The 23,749-nt window shown below is 44.5% G+C and overlaps 1 protein-coding gene across 2 annotated transcripts in view; it reads left to right on the top strand.

The window, feature by feature from the left end:
• Positions 1-622: 622 nt before the first annotated feature.
• The window catches only part of DICER1 (dicer 1, ribonuclease III), a 561,110-nt gene continuing 537,983 nt past the window's right edge, over positions 623-23,749 (top strand). For both annotated transcript variants that reach the window (XM_078660108.1, XM_078660109.1), the window contains exon 1: positions 623-816. The gene's annotated coding sequence lies outside the window, so the exon portion shown is untranslated. The remainder of the gene's footprint in view (positions 817-23,749) is intronic.

Below are 23,749 nucleotides of genomic sequence, written 5' to 3'. Positions count from 1 at the left end.
TAAAATTATGAAAATATCACACATAGCAATCTCAAACCTTGGCAGCTATGTGCTTTCTCATTACCTCTATTTCCTTCACCGTTTAATCTTTCTCACGTTTTGATGTTTTTTCCCCTTCTAGATTTCTATTGTAACCCCTGACATGTTTCCCATTCGCATTTTCTTCCTCGCGTGTTTATTTCATTATATATGATTGCATATCCTCCTTCAAATATTTATGCAATCAAATGTCCTTTATTGTACGTTTTAATATTTGCATTAAGCGCGCTTTTCTGCCTGTTTTAACTAGAGCAACAGTGACCCGCTGCAGTCTGGTAATTTATGGCCGGCTTTGAGTTTGGCAGCCCCTTGAATCATGTATCCCGTAACTCAGCCCGAGAAGAGATCTGCTGCTTCCGTCTGGCGCTGCTCGAGCGAAGTTTCGTTTCCGGCAAGAGCAGAAGATCAGGGAATACACGATTCCGAGAGGATACCCGATATGACAAACCACCGGCAGACGTCAATGGCCCCTGTGAAAACGAGCTCCCACCTCGAGCTCACGACTGACAAGTATACTTAGGCTCCGCCCTGCAAGCAGTTTCTGAAGCGCGCGACTTCGCCGAGAACCACTCGGCCTTTGTTTGCATCACGACTATGTCACCTCCTGCGACCCACCTCCTCCTTCGCTGCTCCCTAGCACCAACCAAGGTTTCCAACCCGGGTGTAGGCCCTAGGTGGTGCCACCCTAGCAGAGTACCCAGGGCTGAGGATAGTTTCTGCGGCTGACGCCTGGACGGTTTCCTCTGCATTCGCGAGATTGAGTCCGTAGAGATGACGGTAAGTGTTAGTTTCAACTGGAGAGTTGCCGGTCTCTGCGCAGGGGTGGAACTTTGCCGCCTCCGGTTCCACACCTGCCGGTCTGCTGTGGCTGGGCGGAGGTGCATCCTTTCTTGATGTCACATGCCCTAGTTGGGCACATCAGAACTGGGACTGAACTAACCCCATAAGATGCACCCACGGAGCTTGCTGTGATGGGTTTCTTGTTATCACCACACCCAGCATTCTGCGGATTTGGATGGACAATTACTGAGCTATACCGCAACCACTCAAGTACCGGGAACTTAAGGAGGGTTTGGAACCGTATTGCCCTTCAGCCCTAAAACCCAGTCAGTATTCATGTCCCTGCATGATGGCTGTTCCAGTCTTTCCTTTGATTGACCGTGAGATCTTTACCCACTGCTCCTTGGGAGTGGTTGGGGGGCTGGGGGTAAGCATTAGCGAGGAAAGGCTAAATTGCTTTCAAACTGAATTCACCACCCGGTTTGGGGCCGGTGTTGTATCTTAATACAATCATCCTCCCCAGTGTTCCAGGTCCCTGCTGCTCAGCCATTACCTGCTGGTTTGGCACCGGTGTTGTATCTTAATACATCCTCCCAACGTTCCAGGTCCCTGCTGCTCAGCCAGGGTGTGAGGTCATCTAGAATTTAGAGTTTTTTGGGATTGGAGTGTCAGATGGAGATATGTATGGGCTGAGTAGCAGAATGCTTCTCCTGGTGGGTCTTAGCTATCTTCATGAAACTAAGATCTAATCAATCTTCTTGGAATCAATTCTACACTATTGCCTCTGAACTTTGATTACAACACTGGTGACTATTAAGAAATAGAAGCATGTTTGTGAAATGGAGAAATGAAATGAAGCAACTACAGTAGAAATTAAGTTTACCAAGAAAAAGAAACTGAAGTTCTTTTGGAAACGAAAATGCCCCTCCTAAGAACCCGAACAGCACCCACTACATCAGACAGCCCCCAGAGTCGGGCGTTTCATCAGATGTGGCAGCTCTCATTTTTATATATCCTTATAGCCCGCCGTAGTGGGCTATACCTGCTATTAAAGCCCCCCTGCAGCGTTAAAGGGCCGAGCCAAATGAACAGTATTGTTCAAGTACAGTCATCTATCAGCATACAAATGTATGAACAGACAGCACTTTAGTAAAGGGACCAGCAGCGCCAATGGTAAATATTTTGGGATCATTTAAAGGAACCCGCAGGTGCCGTGGACTGTGTGCTGTTTAACCGGCTTGGCAGCGTTTATGTTATCCGTGCTTATGTTATCCGTGCTTATGTTATCCGTGCTTATGTTATCCGTGCTTATGTTATCCGTGCTTATGTTATCCGTGCTTATGTTATCCTTGCTTATGTTATCCGTGCTTATGTTATCCGTACTTATGTTATCCGTACTTATAGAGCGCATGGCTACCCCAGCAATGGGGCGTCCCAGCGCTAAAGCAGATGGAAGTGGACACAGAGGCAGTTAGGCTAAAGGTTGGAGAAAAGTCACGTCTTTATACCGTCTTGCGTTGTTGGGAAGTGGCAGCGTTGTGAACCTGCAGTGTTGATGTTTGGGGTACTGGCTCCGCAAACAGCATGTGCATGTAATCTCACAGGTATTTTGCATTGTATGGTTTCAATTGTGTGCTGCATCTGCCGTCTGATGTGACCATTGTGCTACCAACTGTGAAGGTGGTGCTTGCAGCATGGCATCAAGATTGATATTTGCAGCCCGAGTTACATCAGCAGCAGAATGAGACAAGACCGTTGAGCTGCGCTGTGTTGGGGCCTAGCAGGCCCGGTTCCAGGAATTTTTATTTGGGTGGGCCAAGGGTGCATTCGGGTGGGCCACTGCGTGCTCGATTTGTCGCATATATGTCTAGGCAGGCCTGCTTCAGGGCGCTCCTTTATCTCTTCTTAGTCTTACAAGGCCCAGTAAAATGCATTCTTTCCCAAATCTCTTTCTAAATGTGATCACTCTCAAAAAAGTGTTTTTTCCATGTAATGTGCCTTTGATGGGGAGAGGAGGTTTCTGAGGTGGCAGTATCAGGCAAGTGACACTTCTCGGGCTCCCTCTGTGCGAGCCTTCAAGGAGAATCTCTCTTCATTACTACCTCCACCTGACCACGGACTCTTCAGCGCACTCCCTTACATGCTTGATTATCCACTACTCCTCTCCAGTGCACCTTATCTCACAGATGGCCTTGGGCCCCAGCCCCATATCAGGCACCATTGGGCTCCACTTTCATTTTTCCCGGTAAAAACATTACTAAAATCACCTTCAAACTTAAAACATTGAATATAGTAGTAAATATAATTAGCACGCACTTTAAAGTATGTGCCACAGAAGCCCGTATGACCCGACTGCTAATTAAATAAACAAAAACTGAAAGGCCCGCTTCAGCGCTGATGCGAAAGTCTATTTTGGCACCGCACCAATAACCTCTTTCTCCGTAAATACCTTTACTTCCACCTTCCAACAGTGCCCCTCATCTACCAACGGCCCCCCTCTATTGACATCCTACTCAGATTCCCTCACAACCACATGCCACAAGTGCCCCTCATCTCCTCATAGCCCCTCCCCCTATTGACCTCCTCCTCAGATTCCCTAACTGCCACCCTCCACCAGTGCCCCTCATCGCTCCTCTCACATTCTCCTCCTCGGATTCCCTCACTGCCACCCTCCAACAGTGCCCCTTATCTTTACGTAGCCCCTCTCTCATATGCATTCCATTTGTTGTATAGCGCTACTCATATCAGTGTAGTGTGTGTCAGTACTTTACACAACGCACACATTATACTGAGACAATGAATCATACAAGTATGTAAATCAGTCTATAGGGAATGTCATATAAGCCAATGAGGATTACAAGGTGTATGAATCACATGTCCTCCATACTGGTGGGCAGGCTATTTTAAGAGGGTTTGGTCTGAGGAAACACAACCTTAGGATTTAAAGAGTATTCCATGGGGGTCAGCTTTACTGATAAAAATGTATATCTGCCCAAACATACTCATTTTAGCAACATTAGAATAATGGAAGACTGGGTAAGTTCTAACTATATCACAAAACAAAAAAAGCGAAGTTCTAACTCTACCATTCATGTTTGTATGCAGCTCTTTGATGACAGTTCATTGGATACTGTCCTATGTTAGGATTGTAACTTCTGAACTGCAAGTAACACAAAGATCTATGTGACAAAGGCAGTAACCCACTGAGCTATCCAGGGCTTTAAGTGGGCCGGGCCTCACTGGGTCTGAGCACCGGCAGTTTTTTTAAGGAGGTCTTGAAACGGGTCTCTATCGGGCTCTGTTTTGTGCGCTGGTCACAGGTAGTCAGTTTTTTCCGCTGGAAAAAAGTGCCGGGGCACAAAACGGAGCCCGATAGAGACCCGTTTCGAGACAGCAGGCACATTGGTGTACCCAGTTCACACTACTCACAAGTGGAAAGTTACGGCATGAAGTCATGCCAGGTGAGGGTGGTAGGGGGAAGGGAAATCCTTTAAAGAAAATCATTTTCTCTCTGAATTTCCCTTCTCTTTTTGAAACTGAGGAGCAGCAACATTGTTGTGATGTCACCGGTGCTTTAAGTGGAAGCTTTTGCAATATTATATACACGCCATAGTTGCTGTTTTTATCTTATGCAACTAGCAACCATTGACAAAGCCAATAGTCCTGACTTGTAGGTATGATGTTACTTGTTGTATCATATGACAGAAACAGCAAAATACAAGTCAGCCGCACACTGCTAAACACAGATTTTTAACGTACTGTTTTTAAGCCACGTCATCAATTACATTGGCCACGCCCCTTTGAGAGACCCCCCAGTTTATTCATCCCACTTTAAGCCCTGGAGCTATCCACATAAAATACAATTCATTAGCATTTAAAAACTACTAACAGACAAATGATTGCTCTCCAGCAGGATCATTAATCACCAGCGTTATCTGGGCATTTTGTATTATCATTGTTGTCCTACATCGGCCACAATAATGATAAAAACTGTTCAAATGAAACACACACGAAGTATGGGTCCTGCTGGACCTGTGCAGATTTTAAAAAGAACAAAAATGTTGTAACACATTCTCTTGCCTACTCCATTAGTCAAACTTTGTGTCACAGCCACTGCAGGGCTCAGGAAAGGCGAATAGAAATAAACAAACTTATTTTCTCCTGCACTGCATAGAAAAAGAAATATCAATGCAACAGGACAGTAGGCAAAGGTTACCAAAGGTTACCGTTTTCAAAGAAAGGATTTGTCACCTTTCGCCATGCAGAGATGAAGGGGTGAAAAAATAAACAAAGCCTCGTTAACATGTTAATGGTCTTTAAAGACTGTGAAGTACTCGGGTGCGGCTGCGATCATCTCTAAAACTGTCTGTGTGTGTCTGCGCCCGGGAAGCTGTCTCGGCCCGGGCTGACACACAAGACGGGGAGGGTTGAAGCACTTTGATCCCAAAGGCGTTGCGCGCCTGCCTTCAAGCCCTCACTGCGAGGGCCAAGGCTCCTGTTTGGGTGGGCCAGGCTCATGTTTGGGTGGGCCTGGCCCACCCGGCCCACCCGCTAGACCGGGCCTGGGGCCTAGTCTAAACTTCAGCATACTTCTTAGGGGTGTAGAGAACGTGTCCCTGTGCCGTTGCGTTAGTGTGGCATTTTAATGGACAGTAAGGTTACCCTGAGATGGGGAGCATGTGTCCGCTTATTGAGATCTGATGCTGCTTTTGAAACTGCCCGCATGGTGTGCTTTGTGCCCTTGAGGTGTGTATATGTGGCTGCAAGTCAGCGGTAACAAGAGGAGCTGTGCGGAAGCCGGTATGGCCATGAACAGTGATTTGAGCTGGCAACTGGAGGGTGCGCAATTTGAACGCCTCTGTTAATTGAATTCGGTGGTCTGGTGATGAGTAACCAAAGATTAGAATGCTGACTTATCGGGGAGTACAGCGGGCCCTTTGTTGTGATGGAAACCATGGCGCATTGATGGAAACCATGGAGTGTAAAGACGAGCACTGAGCAGCGGGCCCTTTTTTGTTGTGTTGCCCTGCCATTACATTTCTATTTGCCTGTTGCTGCCATACTGGATCGGTTTGCGGAGGAGTTTTCTTGCACCTGAATGAATGAATGAAACGGGATTTATAATGCGCAACTTAGCCCAAGGGCATCAAGGTGATCATCCTGTACACCCTCATGATAGTCGTATCAGCGCTGCAACAGGAGCGAGCGGGTGAGAGGTCACTCACCAGGAACTTTGACTCTTTGTGTTGGAAATGGTGCTATACCATCAGTATGTTTGTACTACCATGCTAGTTTTTACCTTAGTACTCTCAATTTGCTGCGGTCTTTTGATTTATGCCTAGCTTAATTATTTGCTAAGGGTATTTTGTTTTATGGAGGTCTGGATTTGCTACATGAGTATATTTTTGAATGATCAGTTTTTGCTTGAGTTCTTGTTTTTGGGATGTGTTGCCCCATGCATGGAGTGGTGTGCATTGTGGGGGTCGTAGTGATATGATGGTACCATCCATGATGTGACCTGTTGGCCTTGGAGTGTGACTATCTAGACTTGTTCGTCCAGGAATGTGAATGTGTTTGATGGGTGACAGTTTTGTGGTGTGTAATTTTCCACCCTTCCTGTGGGATTAAGGGTGTGACGTGTCGGTCCTGGACTGCGGCCATGTTTGTTGAGTGATAGTTTTGTGATGTGTACTTTTCCTCTTTCTAAGGGGTAAGGGCGTAGGGGTGTGTGTGTTTCCCAAGTTTTCACCCTTCCTAAAGGGGTGAGGATGTAGGGGCAGTGTGTAAGCCCACGGTGTTCACCCTTTCCTAAGGGGTTAAAGGCTGTAGGGGTGTTTGTTTAGCCTAAGGTACCATCCTTCCTAAGAGCTTATTGTTAAAGGGGCATTTACTTTGCCTAAGGTACCACCCTTTCCTAAGGGGTTAAGGGTGTAGGGGTATTGTTTAGCCCGGTGGGAAGTTATCATCTTTTAGGTGTAGGATGATAGATAGGTTAGCCCAATGATTAAGGGAGTACCTTGTTACTTCCCTGTGTAATAGAGGGTAGGTAAAACCATGGGTCCTTTTCAAGTGCGTGGTGATGGGGGGTAAATGTACATCAAATGCACTACAGTGTGAAAGAAACCAGTTCCTGTTTCTGTGTTGTTATGGTGGGTACGGGCTGGTCTTGTTCGACTATATGTGGTGTGAGAATAACAGATAGTTGGGTGTCAAGATTTGGGTTATCTTCACTCTGGCACTGTTTATTGGTGGGACGTTTTGATGGTTTATGTAATTTACTGTCTTTCACCCCTTTAGAACTATGGCGGGTGTGTGTGTTGTGTGCTATTTCCTGTTGTGGCCCGTTGCCATTGTATGCATTCTTCCCATAGTCTTGTATCCAATGTCATGGGACTGTTTCATCAATTACCATCTTAGGTCCCATAATACGTTCTATTGTAACTTTTGTTTATATAAAGAGGGGAGATGTGTTGTATCTTAATGCATCATCCCCAGCATTCAAGGTCCCTGCTGCTCAACCAGTGTGCAAGGTCATTTGGAATTTAGAGAATGTTTGTGGGACTGGAGTATCAGTTGGAGATATGGATTGAGCAGCAGGATGCTGCTCCTGGTGGGGCTTAGCTATCTACTTATCTACATAAATCTAAGCTATGATAAACCTTATAATCTACACTATGGCCTCTGACCTTTGCTTAAAACAAGCAAAAACAATTGGAGGTACCCCTGGTTTTGTGCAACAGGGAGGGGGATTAAACAGTAGAAATATCAAGAAAACCCTGTCTCAGAAAAACAGCAAATCGCTGATGTAAAAGTTACTAGGGGTGGTCTGGGTCAGGGGGGTCTATTCTTTACCAAAACAGTCTGGTTCCTTCTCTGGGGTCCACACTCAATCCCCAGTTCTGTTGTGACAGTGTTCTCCAGGACTCAAGACATTCTTATCCTTCTCTGCAGAGCTAGTGTGTCTCCATTCGTCCCACTGATTAGGGTGCTGTTCCCCCAGGATCTACACCAACATTTATGTAAGGGTTGGGCTAGATTGCCCAGAGGCTCAACATCCATTCCTCAGCAGGGGGTAGGCTAGGGTGCCAATAGATTCGCCACTACTGCTTTGCTGGTTGGACTGTGCCCAGGATTAGCACCCATTGGTCTGCAGAATGGGGCAGTGCTGCCACTGGCTACACACCCACCACCTACATGATTGGTACAGGTCTCTTCCAGCCTCTACATCTGCTGTGAAGGGTTAATCTGCCCATATTCTACGCACTCATCGCTACCCTGGGATCAGCACCAGAGCTCTACAGTTCTGAGTTGTTGCTCTTCCCTGCATCCACCAAACTGTTATGACAGAAGTATTGTGTCTATGTGAGGTATCTCCTCTGCAATCCCTTCTAACGCATGCACAGTATACTGCCAGCCTCTAGAGCTCCTGTTAGTGGACTGTACATGTATAGAAACCATTTTGATTAGATCTTTTTTGTCCACGTAACATTGTGAATGGACCTGAAGTTGCATGATGGTAGGCGGTGCCTTTTCTCTCTCAATAAATGAGCTGCTACTGCTAACCGGTACTATAGTTGTATGTCTTGAGTTAAAACCCCCACCCCTTCATAGCAGTTTGAACAGGAGATTGCAAACATGGTAAAACGTAGTTACATGTGATAATCCTATATCCTCTTTATAGGCTGCCAACAAAGAGGCCAAATGGAAATCTTCTTGGCAGGCCACTTCCCCAGACACTGAGGAATCGGATTTTTATGGGGGATAAGTCTCATTATAATCTATTGTCTTCTCAAACTTGGAACTAAATTCCAGGAATGGCACTGATTAGTTTTCTCTATCTTGTTGTGGACACTCTTCAGTGGTATCTAAAGTAGCTCTGTATAGATTCTAGCAAGCCTCTACATGCTCTTCAACCCTTCTACTTCTGTGTTACTTTGCTTGGCAGGCCATCCTTGTGCTGTTGACCGGGTTTGCTGCCCACCGCTGTCATTCTACGCGGTCATCTGCCATTTGAGGGTGCGCTATGCATGCAACAATATTGTGGACTTTAATGTTTGGCCTTCAGTTTCTATAAAATCAGTCATTCTTGTACCTTCAGTAATTATTGTGATGGAGAATGAATCACAATTGTGAATACTAGTTTCTTTTGTCTTAATACTACTTGGGTTTGTGTACACCTTTCTTGTGTTTATTTTAGACCTCCTGCGTCTAAGTAAAAATGAGTTTGAATTCTAAAATACTGTAATGTGTATACTCCACAGTGTTTTGACAAATCCAGCAAAGTTGCAATATTTTAAGAATTTGAAGTTAATTTTAGGAAGTTCAAACAGTATTGAAAACACAAAAGTTGATGGGAGGAATGCTTGCATTAAGCTAACCCTGCTATTGATCGGATTAGCATACCAACCCATCCTTCTTTTGCCCGTCTCCGTTTAGTCCGGGCCATGTGCTAATCAACCTTTACCATATTCCAGTAGTAACACTTCAGCCTGAACTACCAGGCCAGGTCCTCCCTGAACCGGTGAAAATGCAACCCAAGACTGGTTCTGCCCAGTCATTGAGGTGACATGGTAGGCAAAAGTACAGTGGGTTGGAATGCTGCCCTGAACGATTACTTTAGTTGGACTTATTGCATGCATCACTCCCTTCACCTTTTGAATGTTTGATGGAACGCCCCAACTGACCACAGGCATACCCGGACAAGGGTCCCATGCTTACTGTGCCACTGGGACCAAGCTATACCTGACTAAAGAGCCCATTCAGGACAAAACCGTCTTGGGTTGCTTGTTTTCTGGGACAGGGTGGGCCTCGCCTGTCAGTTCGAGCTGGCCATTCCCTATTGGAGCAGGGTCAAGACTGATTTGTTTATGGCTAGGTTCAAACTGAGGAGACAGTGGCAAAAAGAACGATGGGTTGGGATGCTACCTGAGCGATTTCCAGTGGTTAAACTTATTGCAAGCATCTCTCCCATTTTGTAGGTTTGATGTACAGTATTAAAACAGTAGTACATGTAGTTATACATTTCTGCAGGCTGTTTCTGTACCGATATTTACAGGAGAGAGTTGCGACTACTTGTCTTTTTAGGTCTCGCCTGTCAATGCGCATGCGCATTGAGCTTGCGAAACTATAGGGGCTTAAACAGAGTTTAACTAGACTGGCGATTTGATGCAGTGCATGTGCGCTTTTAGCTCAATGCGCAAGCGCGACGAGTTAAAATGCGCGTGCACAGCATCAAAGCCATCTGCTTCCCTCTCACAGCTTCCCCCAGCCTGCGCTCTGCCCTCAGGCATTTCTCCTCCCTTAATTATTCACGGCCGGCCGTCCGTACTTTCACTTTGACGGCCGCCAGGCCGTCTCTCCTGTTTGTCCTCCCCCCTCCCAGTGTACTTTTATTTTTTTTAACTTGTTTTGAGTTGCCTGGTGTTCATTATTTTAATCATGAAGCCCATGTCTGATTTTTTTTTTAATCGCCCAGCTACTGGACTCCTAACGTTCACTGAGACCAGTGTTTTTTCTGTGAGGCTAGTTTATTTTGAATATGTGTATAACGTTTTTTTTGCCGCTTGATATTCCCGTGCTTTCCTGTGCTGGAAGCACACGGCCTTCTCTAAGCGTGGCTATTTAAGTATCATTCGATAATCTTAGTAGGGCACTTGCTGTTCTGGTCTTTGAATCTTTAGCTGTTTGAACAATCCCGGCTGTTTCCAAAATATATCGGTCAGCTTTCTACCCATCTGTTATATACATTTCGACCGTGGAATTCTATCCTAACATCCTGCCCACAATATCTTTTCTGATAGGCTATACAAATAACTCTAGCAAATTGGAAAACACTAACCAAGTCTCACCTCCATGCGGAGTTTGGCTAGCCTTCCAGCTTCATGAGGTTGCTACGACATTTTGTCCTTATAGCATTTGCTGCTGCCAGGAATTGGTGTGTGGAATGGAGTCGTTTTGCATGTGGCCTTACAGAGCAGTCAACAACCCTTGGCACTTTTCTACACATACTATAATATCTGTTGTTGTGCTTATGCTGCAGTGTTCCTGTGTTTGCATGCAGTTGTGTGCACGCCAGGCCATGTGGGGAGCTTCCGACGGCAGCCGAGTGGCTGGCTGCTAGCTTTTAAAGCTCATCTGCCGTGGTCTGACTTTTCTGCACCTTCGGATCCTGAAGCAGCGTTCATGGCAGTAGGCAGCTTCTCTGATCATCTGCCGCCTTTTATATTTCCTTTCCGTCGCTGCTTCTATATTTCTGGCTTTCTCCCTCCCTCCTCACGATAGTAGCCCTCCCCCCACCCTCCGGTCACAAACGCAGCTGTGGGTTTCTCAGTACACGTAGGAGAGCTGACACCCAGACCCTCTCAAAAGTGTAGCTGACCTCGAACCACTACCAGTATGGCTGCACTGAAATGCTCCTACTTTGAAGTGACTCAAGAAAATATCAACGTAATATGAATGCGGAGTCCGGACGATTGGTATGCTACTGCTAGTCCATACCAGCAAGCAGATGTGTCCGTGTATGAAGAAAGAAAGGCTTTCATCTCGCTTGCTCTCCCAAGCGTGCGATTCAACGCTCCTCCCCTTCCCCACCACAGAGCGCGTCTCGCCGCCACTTCAGTCCTATTGCCTGTTTCAGATTCACTTGCCTGGTGACTGATTTCCTTGTCCCACAAAATATGCTCCCCAGCTATCAGCCTGTCACAGGGGGTCTGACATGAGACTCAGGGATGTGGAATTCCTATAGCCCGACGCCCAGGACATATTGTTTGGGGTCAAGGGCAACAAGTTTTCATGTGTATTTTGTCCTTGGGACAAGTAGGCCCACCCCTGCAGCGCAAACCCTTTAGCTGCCAGTTTGCAGGACCATATTATGGATCAGGGAAGGGCACAGTCCGCAGTTAAGGTAATTTTTTTGTCCATATGTTTATGCTGTTCCAACATGTATTTATGGTTCATTAATTGAAAACCTTTATTATTAGGGTGAGCTTTCAAAGTAAATCTTGTAAGCACTAACATCACTACCGACAGTGCTTCCAGTATAAAAACGTGCACACACGTTTTTAATGTTTAGCAATATTAGGCTATGTATAATCCTCCCAGAATGCTCTCTGATTTGATTCAAATATTTGAAGAAGCTTGAAAGAAAGATTGATGATACTATGCTTTCAAAATAAAATGTTCATAAAAAAATGAAAGCAGGAAAATAACATTTAGCTAAACTACTGTAAAATGTCTGGTACCATTTCTTTGCAGCATCATTTAGTAACATGTTTTTATGCATGCTAGTATTTCCCAAAAATATTCATAATGGAGAATCTGTGTAACCAGTTCCAATAAGATTGTGGTAAACAAAAATAAACAATCATTGGCAAAGCCAGTAGGTCTGAAATTAGTGGGCAGCTTTTTTAGTTTTGTCAATGTGTGACTTGTTTTGGCATGGTTTTTGTAAAACTTTATTGGTGTGTGAGCTGCTGGGCCCTCACCATTCTAACAAACATTGGCAAGAGCAAAAATTGTTTTTGGTCTCAAAAAGCACACACTGCCACAGTAGTTACTCACACTGAACAAAATTACTTTGTGTGCCGATATGCTCCATCTCAAAGAGCAGAATGCTGTCACTCACAGTGAAGCCAGCCAATACAGAGAGAGAGAGACAGACTTTTAATAAATGCAAAAGGTCATGGTCAACACCAGACCAAATTAGGGGCCCAATTATTAAAGAAAGTTTCAAAAGGGCACCCATGGTATATATCCTTGCATTAAGTGCAGCTATATGGCTTTTGTGAATTCCCAAAAATTTACAGAAGTAGGTCAAGAAATAATACTCCTAGAAAATATTTGTGAACTGCATTTTAGCATGAGCAAATATACATGTGTAGATTTGCTCATGTGAAAATCTAAGTGATTGAAGTTCACTTTCCCTCCAACCACTTTTTTCCCAACTCTGGAAGAAGGTTTACATCTGTCATTGTCAGGAGTAAAATTCCAACATTTGTCAGTATGGGAAAAGATTAGAGAGGAGTTTTTGAAAACCCTTAAAACATGCACGTCATTAGGCTTGCACAGACTCAAAAGGGCTTTCTAACCCTGGAACTATTGCTTACCACTACCTTCAGCCCCAGTATGTAGATCTGCGGAAACGTGGCACGATAAGGGGCCTGCAAGTATTCAAACATCGCAATGGTAGGAGCCCTGGCATAATCAAGAGAAACTATATCAGAGCTCTTATATAATGCCATAATTTGTCGCTGCACTACATGGAACCAAAGGGACATGTGGATTTTGTTACAGGACAAGTAGATTTATGAAGCAACCTGCCCCATGGACAAGTAGATATTTTATTAAATTCCACACCCCTGACTGCTCTTCTCGTCTCACCCAGCCTTTTAGGTGTATGTGTGGCATGTAGCTGACTCTGCTCCAGCCCCACTGACCTCTCAAAAATGCACGTCACGTGACTCAATTCCACCCAGCCCTCCTGGCCCTTTAGAAGTGTGCTTTGCGTGATTGAAACTGCCCTATCCCTCTTGTTTCTTTAAAGTGCGAGGCAGTTCTGGAAACAATCCATTTCAGCAGAGGGCTTGTTATGTAGACTCTGCCTTTTCTCGGTGACTACCCGGCTCTGGCAGCGATATGGCGCAGGTCCGGGGAGTAGAAGAGCTTGAGGCTGCTTGCCTTGCACAGACAAACAGATAGTTTGGTAAATGCCATGCTTCTGGACACCAGATTGTTTTTACAACTCCGGTTTAAGTCTGAAGACGATCTGCATAAATATTTGCAGGCAGGAGTGGGACTGAACTTTGCACGACTTCACTCAAGGTGTCATTTTACTTACAAACAGGCACATTCCATTGTTTTACGTTTTGATAGTCTGTTGTTTGCACACTGTTATCCCCCCCCCCCCCCACCCCCCGAGGGAAACATTTGCTCATCAGCTAGAACTGGCATTTTGGAAGAGGCGTCCGTGGCACTGTGCTGTGCACACATTTCATTGTTTATAGTTTTACTGTACCCTAGGGCAGAACCCCATTAGCTCTTGTGCACTAAAACCAGATTGCCTACGGTTACTAAACTGTAGAGATTCCCTCCCGTTGCAAAATTATATTTTTATATACTGCTAGGCTTAAAAAAAAACACGGAGGCCAGTGTTTTGTTTGCATGAATAATGCTTTTTCCAAATCAGTTACCGAAATCCCCCATTGTTTTAAAGCTTCCGCCCATCCCTGCAGGTTTAATAAGTAGACTCCATTATGTTTGCCAATACATTGTCACGACATCTTGCTGAAATGTATGTCTTCATTTCCCCCACTACCCCCCCTCACCTGCACACTTCCTTTGTCCTACGTCATCAAAAAACCTTAGGGCGTGAAATGTAGTGAGGAGAGTCCCTCTACCCTCTCTCCCTTTCTCCCTTTCCCTCACTTCCTCTCCCTCTCTCCCTTTCCCTCTCTTCCCTCTCCTCTCCCCGTCTACGTCTCTCTCTCCTCTCTCCCCCTCTCTCTCTCCTCTCTCTCCCTCTCTTTACCCTCTCCCTCTCCCTGCTCTCCTTTTTCTCCCTCTCCCCATCTCCCACTCAGCACCACCACAGCACCACTCTGCACCACCACAGCACCACTCTGCACCACCACAGCATCCCTCAGCGCCACCACAGCATCCCTCAGCGCCACCACAGCATCACTCTGCACCACCACAGCATCACTCTGCACCACCCCAGCATCACTCTGCACCACCACAGCATCCCTCTGCACCACCACAGCATCCCTCTGCACCACCACAGCATCACTCTTCACCACCCCAGCATCACTCAGCACCACCACAGCATCACTCTGCACCACCCCAGCATCACTCTGCACCACCACAGCATCCCTCTGCACCACCACAGCATCACTCTGCACCACCCCAGCATCACTCTGCACCACCACAGCATCCCTCTGCACCACCACAGCATCACTCTGCACCACCCCAGCATCACTCAGCACCACCACAGCAACAGTCAGCACCACTCAGTGCCACCACAGAACCACCACAGCACCATACTGAACCACCACAGCACCACTCTGCACCACCACAGCACCACCACAGCATCCCTCAGCGCAACCACAGCATCCCTCAGCGCAACCACAGCATCCCTCAGCGCAACCACAGCATCCCTCAGCGCAACCACAGCATCCCTCAGCGCAACCACTGCATCCCTCAGCGCAACCACTGCATCCCTCAGCGCAACCACTGCATCCCTCAGCGCAACCACTGCATCACTCAGCGCAACCACTGCATCACTCAGCGCAACCACTGCATCACTCAGCGCAACCACTGCATCACTCAGCGCAACCACTGCATCACTCAGCGCAACCACTGCATCACTCAGCGCAACCACTGCATCACTCAGCGCAACCACTGCATCACTCAGCGCAACCACTGCATCACTCAGCGCAACCACTGCATCACTCAGCGCAACCACTGCATCACTCAGCGCAACCACTGCATCACTCAGCGCAACCACTGCATCACTCAGCGCAACCACAGCATCACTCAGCGCAACCACAGCATCACTGGTTCAAATATGTTCTTTCAATGTTTCAAGCTGTTTTCAAGCTTTCAAGCTTTATTACAAATCACAAAAAGATGTTAATATTTCACTTTTGTTCTTGGATTTTCATCACAATAAAAAACACTGAACATCATCTTCACAAAAGTTATTTACAAAACTTAAAGCTATTGACATTACAAATTAAAATAATTATTTAAGTATTAATTATTTAAAAAAATTAAAATCCATTGTTATTTGTAATATCAATACATCTAAGTCACGTAAATACAAAACATGTTGCATTACAAATGCTATAGGTGTCACATTTGCGAAAGTTATAACTATTGGCATTGTTAATGACAAAGCTATTAATTTAGCTATTTTCAAAAACAACACATAAATAAAAAAAGTCATTTATAAGACCAATAGCTCAAACTTTCCTAATGCGAGACCTATTGCATTTCCAATGCTTGTTGTAAAGAGGGGTGAACTTCCTTGGATCAATGAGTGTTGGCTGGACGTTTTATGTTTTGATTTTTAAAATCTCCAGATTCCCATCTCTTGCTCATTTGTAATTTGAGGTCTTATTGGACTATTTGCCGATTTACCAATCCTATGCCATATTCTCCAACTGTATTCTATTTCAGATTGATACCTGCCATAGTTATTGTGTAGTCTTTGATGGTTCATGTATGATTTATAAACATTGCACAGCAGTGTTTCCCAAACTGTGGGTCGGGTCGCGACCCGATATTTGGTGAGTCGCCAAAGTCCAGGCTATAAATAATGTCTTTAAATGTTGTGTTTATCATGTCACATTAGTTGCACTTCGTATACTGGGGTCTAATGTCAGGCTATGTCTTTTGCTGCTTATTTTTTTTAACACAGATTAGTGTTTATGAACTCCTCTCACTTTACAGTCAGAGAAAAAAAATGTTACTTATTTGACAATCCTCCTGGGATACATTAAGTGTATAATAAAAGCTGGAGGATGTCATTTTAAGGTTTTGCCTGCACAACGCTTGCACTGTGCTTGAGAACCATTATTTTTAGTATAAACTTAAAAGGGACTTACATCTTGTCTTCTCTCTTTCCTGGCTTCTCATTGGTTCCTGTGCATGCCATTGACCATTTCTCCATTTCTATTGGCTGTAGCATATTTTCCTGCATTTACCAATGCTTGTCCCTCTTCTGCTTCTCTTATCAGGTTCTCGCCACCGAAATATTAACATCCGCTTTGGTGCAACTACTGTTCCATAAAGTTTTACCTTTTACTATTGCAGCATATTTATATAACAATTTATTACCGGGAGAGATTAAGTGATTTGCATAGAATCAAGGGATGTTGCATGGCCGAGATTCGAACCTGGATCCCCATTTCTCGAATCAGTAGCTCGGGCAAGGCACCTTAATCTCCCCACTGCTGTGTTATCTGTCAGGTAGCTCTTTCCTTCTCCCAGACGATGACCGATGAAAACATTCGTTACATAGGCGAAACCGATGCATTACCAGTGCTTGTTTCTTAACCCACAACAACACGTAAATACTTAAATAACGTTCCCTTGGAAAATATTCAGTTTTTCCCCTATTTGGGTATTTTGTTTCATGAACGGGGGGGGGGGGTGGTTAAGTGCTATAAAGGCTAGAACTCTTTTGTTCCAAAAAACTATAATGGCCCTTAAGAATTTTTTGAAAAAGTTGGGAAATAAACCAATAAAAGAAATCTTGACCATATACAACGCCACATGTACATCCGTAGCCCTCTATGGTGCGGGACTTTGGGGCTTTTCTAATATTGACCCATTACAAATTGCTGAAAACAAATTCATGCGGGATGTCTTATCTGTACCGCAGAGTGTTCCAACCTATATTTGCCATATGGAGCTGGGTCAACCCCACATATCAGATTTAATTAGAATACAGCCCATTCTCTTGTGGCACAGGGTATGGACTACTAATGAATGTGTAGTTAATCGGGCTGTGATACAGGATATATTGAATATGGAAAATACGGCCAATGTGGAATGGCTAGCATACATTAAGCAATTTATGTTTGATATTGGACACTGCGAATATTATGAGTAGCCATCATCTATGGGAACTATATCCAGAAGATCTTTGAAAAAACTGAGTCTGGAATACCTCAAGGATAAAAGAAGAAGAGCAGAAGCCAGTAAAAAGACAGTTGCTTCGCATAATTTGATATTGACTGGAGTAAAAGTACAGCCCTATTTGACCCTGTTGATGTCAAATCATGATCGATTTCTTTTAACCCGCTTTAGATTGAATCTTGTTTTTAGACTTCCGTCCTTCCCAAAAATGAACTTATGGTCGCACAATTTATCAACCTGCCCCTGTGATGATTCCTCGTCCCAATCCGATATTCAAATTTTATTTTTTTGTAAATTCTATATTACTCCTCGTCGAAAATTTTTAATCCCCTTTCTTAAAGACATGAATTTAAACAGATGCCGTTTAGCTTTCCTAGAATGTCAGAGAATGGATACTGTTTTTACTGTTGTGGTTCTTTTAAGCTATTTTAAACAAGTTTTGAAATTAAGGAAAACTATTACTGTAAATGAAATATAATGATAATGTGTGTTTTAAGTTAGCTTCTCTATATAGTGTATTGTTCAGGTTGTTACTTTTATGGTTAATGATTTTAACCGAATAAAGTACTTTAAAAAAAAAAAAATACTTGTAAATGTACTCTGCACATTCCCCAGTTAGGAAACCAAAACGAAGCACATTTTTTGTAATTTTGTAGTGTGATAGAAACCAAGATTTTAGTAGGATCAGAACAAATCAAGACACTTTACTTGGTGATGTACAAATAATATTCACTGAAACCCAATTTTCACACATTATCATGTGTGCAATACAGTTTTACCTCTAAAACTGTTATGCAGTTTTATTGACCGTTTCAATGGAAAATGTGCTGTCTCTAAATGACAGTGCACTACCACATGATACTTTATTAAATTTAAAAATCAGCCGAATCATGTACATTAAATCTAGGTGGGGGCGCAGTTTTAAAATGTTTGTGAGGCACTGTTGTACAGTATCCAAAGGGAAGACTTCTTTCACTTTGCTGCCATTTACTTCAGGCGGTGAACCCTATTTCTTTTGAATGGGCAGGTGAAACTAATAATTTCCTTTGAGTAGAAACTGCTGGCCACTTGTATTTGGTACCCAAAATCTTATTTTTCAACCACACCAGTTCATTATATACCTTACAGTATGTGGAGCTATTTTTGCACTCGTTAATTAAAAAAATATATGCTTTTTAAATTTGAGCTGCCATAGAAGAGGTGACAAAATTGTACTGTGCTGTTAAATATCACATCTTCTACCACACTGTGGTTTTAAGTGTGATTAACCTCATTCATCATTTACAATAAGGGGCTTGTACTTTACCTAAAACGTACTATCATTAATATCAATTGTGTAAAGGCCTGCAACATGGATGTTCTGTTGTTTGTAGCAATGCATTAGGCTTCTACTGTTCAAGTACCTTATTTTCAATTTTCAAATTAAGTACTCGATAAAGCAGATTAGACCGCTTCTGTCGTTTCTGGGCAGATTAAAAGAATAGAACATTATTTAAGGAAATATCTGCACACTCTGGTGACTACAAATGTAACTTGCAGGTGAATCACAAGCAATGGCAAATCCAAGAGGTCTAGCATTTTTTTTAAATCAAAGTATTGTGTTTGATTGAGGATTTTGTATGTATGAGACATTGAGGGTGGTATCATCTGTCCAGGCAGGGAGAGGATTACCCAGAAGAGGAAGGAGCCTGCAAGGTCTGCATGTGGAGTGCCTCTGAGACACATGGCTGGTCCAAGGAGAAGGGAGTATTACAGAGAGAAGGTTAGGGGCTGTGTTGGCTGTCTATGGTAGGAACATCAGTTCAGGGAGAGGCGTATGACTGTAGAGATTCTGCGTAGCGTAATACTTGCACCGGAGGCATTTTAATCCCTCCTGGTTGCCACCCTGTCCTCTTTTGGACCCGTCCACCAGGCTCTTAATTAGCTAAGCACTTTTTTTTGCTGATATTACGCGCCTTTCATTTGGCTTGTTACTATTTTTTCCGGATATGCCTGATGTGTTTAGTTTCCCTGTTTATTTATTTATAATTGCAAGATGGTTGCAAGAATGTTGAGCCGATGCTGAGGCTCGAACACTGGTCCCCAGCTCTCAGGTCGGCAGCTCTAACCGCTAAACCACAGCCTCTCCCTCTGAGGGCAACATATTAAAAATGGGATAACTGATTACGTGCTTTTTTTTTTTTCCTTCCCTGTTTACTTTACTCACTATGGGGCAACCGCGCGGGTGCCACTATTACAACAAAAGTAAATAAAACGTCTGCCTGACATTTGTTTTCCCTATTGGTTTACTTTCGTTTCAATTGCCGTACCCGCGCTTTAGCTTAAAACATCTGAAGCTAAATCGCAGGTGCCGGGATTATTTAAAAAATAAAGAAATAGAAAAGAATGCACATTTTCTATTTCCTTACCTTTGAAGCAATCCCGGCACACACGCTTTAGCTTCAGATGTTTAAAGCTAAAGTGCAAGTGCCGCCATCAGCATTATGATGGTGGGGTGCCTGGCCCCTACAGCCCCCACGTATCAGAGGCCCCAGATCCAACGTGCTTTCAATTAAGAGCCACGCTTCAAGGGGCACTGATTAAAGAATGTCTCAAAGTGACTGTTAGACCCGGCTTCCTGGGCACCAGGGCACTCAGGGGTAACTGCGCTCCAAATGCATCAACTGGAGTGTTCCCTCACTGATGTCCTGGGGCCTCAGTACTAAGGGACCCAAAACTGGATAACCAAGTACTCCTCTCCAGCACTTGACTCTCTCAGGGTAGCGAGACCGAGCAGTCCAAGGCTTACTCAAGGAGGTGAGGTGGGGTTAGACATTCAGAATACAGTGTAAACCGTACCACCAGCTGATAAACTCAATGTCCAGTCAGTGCTTTACTTTTTATAAAAGAAAAGTACTTTAATACACATAAGATAATTATTCTACACTTAAAAATAGGATAAACAGTGAAAACCAGAAGTCTGTACAACCCTCTGGGACAGAGTTCTGACCCCAAACAGTATTATAGCGCCTAGACGCCAAGCACTATAAAAACACAGTTAACATGAAAACACACAGTAAGCATTGCATATTACAGATCATGTTACACAGGGCTGTTCTCATTCACTAGAGCCTTGATACCAAACTTTGTATTGAAAGGATATAGTTTCAGCATATGATGTGAAGTCAAATGTTCGTGATCAGCCCCATAACCCCCCACCCAAAGCAACAGAAGTGCCCTCCTATTGTGAGTGAGGACACCGCTCATGTGGTGTCCGGGATCTGATCAGAGGTGCCGGATGTCTTGGCACAGTTTACTGGAGTCCCACTAGTCCTGTAGCCACTGGCTAGCTGAAGAAGGGTAGTGGCTGGACAGAGTGCCAGTTCACCCTGATACCCTCAGAGATCACAAAAAGAAAGGTGGGGGTCTGCTTCACTGGCCTCTCTTCCCAGTTACTGCTGGTACAGGCTCCCACAGCGCAAGGGAGGAGCCTAGAGGGGATTTGATCTCACCTTCAAGGAGTAGAATCAAGCAACCTCCTATCTGGCTCTCGTCATGTGCTGCAAGCTTCTTTCCACCAGCCTCTGTGATGTGCTGTAAGCTTCCTCTCCACACTGGGTGATGTGCCGCAAGCTTCCTTTCCACACCTTGAGCAGCGGTCTGTAATTTCCTTGGTCCAAAGCGAACGCTCCTCCAAGCCTCACAAACAGCTGGTCCTTAATGATGCCTTCCTTCCAGACCGCAGTGAACAGTCTTATCTCCTGTCTTCACACAGCGGGGTCGCGGCTGGTTACTGTCAGAGGGCTCTGGTGTGGCCACTCGTCAGTCATAGACCAGTCTTGAACAACAGCTGACCACTCAGGCCAAACTTTTATCACCTCTGATTGATAGGCTCATCCAATCAGAGGGTCTGCCGCTTTCTGCATTCTGAATACACCTCCAATCACAGACCATTCACCGCGTGTTCAATGCATGGGTAAAGCATGTAGCAGGTCCTGTTCTGGTATCAGGCTGTGCAACCCTCTAGAGAGGAATTTTAATTAACTCCAGCCCAGGAGGCCCTGACCAGTGGGGGAGGGTCCTCTCCACACAGTTAGTGCAGCTAAACCCAGATAAGAGCTGAATGTCTCCCCCAGCCCACCAGGCCTTTCCAAGGAAATAGGGAGGGGGACGGGGGAGCTGGGATGTCCAGCAGGACAGCTCACATTCCTCACACTGGCTCAAATCCCCATTCTTCCCCTGTACACCCACGGGCTCTCAAACACACATCAGTCAGACAAAGGCAACGCAAACTGCACAGACTTGGTCAGGAGGGTGCCTAGGGACTCACCCCTCCTGACTATAGATTTATTGCTGCCACCACTGTCAGTCTACCACAGCCTTAATAGAGAGGGCAGTAGCCACTCTCTGAAAAATAGGGGTGCACTAGGCATGCCCCCTAGACCTCAGAGCCAAGCTCTAGGGTCTCAATCCATGTAAACAGGGAGACCCTCAGTGGACATGTATGATTGTCATGCTCACTGAGGTAGGGATCTAGAAACTATACAGTAGCTTTGGAGCGACTTGCCTGGAGATTAGCATAAGGCAGGCGAAGCACTCTCTCCAGAGACATGCAGGAGACTTCCCGTCCCAACAGTGACCCTCCTATGTTATGCTGAGCACGCTGTCTAGATTACAGAAAGCCTCCACCGACCGCTGTATCAGTATGTTCTTGTCTTTCGTTGCTGCTGTTAAATACCACTGAACATGCTTCCAAATTTGTGTTTTATAACTCTGACCTAGGATTGACATTACGGTAATTTATTTTCATTACATTTTCAGCAGCTCTCAAGTCTTGTTAAAAACTGCTTCATATTTGACCGTCAGTGGGAGCCCATTACTTTGTGCAGCTCGAGTGAATCTGTGCATTGTGGGGCGAGAGGTGCACTTGACTGTTGTGATTTCTTTATGCAGGGTGTGGGCTAGTGTGGCGTGTGGGTTAGTGCGCCAGAAGTATGAGTCAAGGGCAGGAGATGCGCGTAGCTTTTACATTTAGGCAGCACAAGATGAACTGAATAACAACAGGTACTGGTGTGCTGGTGCAAGGTCTGCAACCCAGCAGCTTCATTGATTGGCTTGGAAGTGGTGCTGCAACGAGGTGATTGAAAGAGGGCCAGTTGAGGCTGCAAGGTAAATACAGCACAGAAGCTAATGAGGTTTTGAAATACTTTTCAACCTCCACGCTGTGCTGGTTGGCTTGCCCATGCTGCTGCTTGCTTTCACTTCTGCACGTTTCAGTATGTAGTTGAATTCAGATTCATGCTGCTAGTAAGCACTTAGTTACATTGTGCAGGGCTTTAAGTGGGATGAAAAATCTAGGGTCTCTCTCAAAGGGGCGTGGCCAGTGTAATTAAGGGCGTGGCTTAAAACACTTAAGCTAATAATCTGTGCTTAGCATAGTGTGCTGCCCGACTTGTAATTTACTGTTTCTGTCATTGCATCCAGATATATGATATGATACAACAAGTAACGTCATACCTATAACATGTCAGGACTATTTGCTTTGTCAATGGTTGTTACTTGCAGAAGATAAATAAGCAGCAACTATGTCTTGTATATAATATCGAAAAAGCTTCCACTTACAGCCCTGGTGACACCAGGACAATGCTCCTGAGTTTCAAAAAGAGCTTATTTGTTTTGAAATGCCGATTAATGGACTGATGTTCATAGCAGTGCCCAAAAAATGAAGCTTGCTGTGTGCAATGACTCGTACATAAGAGTGAGCCTCTCAAAAATGTGGTTTTCTAATCCCAAGGACATGGCTGGTTGGATTGTCTGAATTTGCGCATGAAAAATACATTACATTTGATAACTTTATTTCGGTCGAAGACCATAAAAGTGCAGATAAAATACATACAAAGCACGAATCATTAAGACAATAAATAATGGACAGGTCAATTGTGAATATAAAAAAAGATTAAACTCAGCAGTTATCAAAGACCAATAGGTATAAAATTCATAGTTAATCAAATATATCATACAAAGGCTTTCCTTCTACGCCACATACCAAACAAGAAACGGGATACGGCGAAAACTATCGGGGGGTGGGTATCATAAATTAGAACGCGACATGCCTGTGTAAAATTTCTAAACCTAAGGTTCCTACATAACGGGGTTAGCCAACACTTCCTTATCATTACATACGCAGGACAAAAGAACATTACATGAGGGACGTCTTCACGTTTATAGTTACATGCCGGACAGACCTCCTTATCCGGGTTTGCCCATATACAAGCAAATGCCCTAATTGGTAGGCTGCCATGTCTTAGCTGTG

This window comes from Lissotriton helveticus, chromosome 9, assembly GCF_964261635.1.
Source record: "Lissotriton helveticus chromosome 9, aLisHel1.1, whole genome shotgun sequence".
In the NCBI taxonomy this organism is placed as follows: Eukaryota; Metazoa; Chordata; class Amphibia; order Caudata; family Salamandridae; genus Lissotriton; species Lissotriton helveticus.
This window is presented reverse-complemented; position numbering and strand designations above follow the sequence as displayed.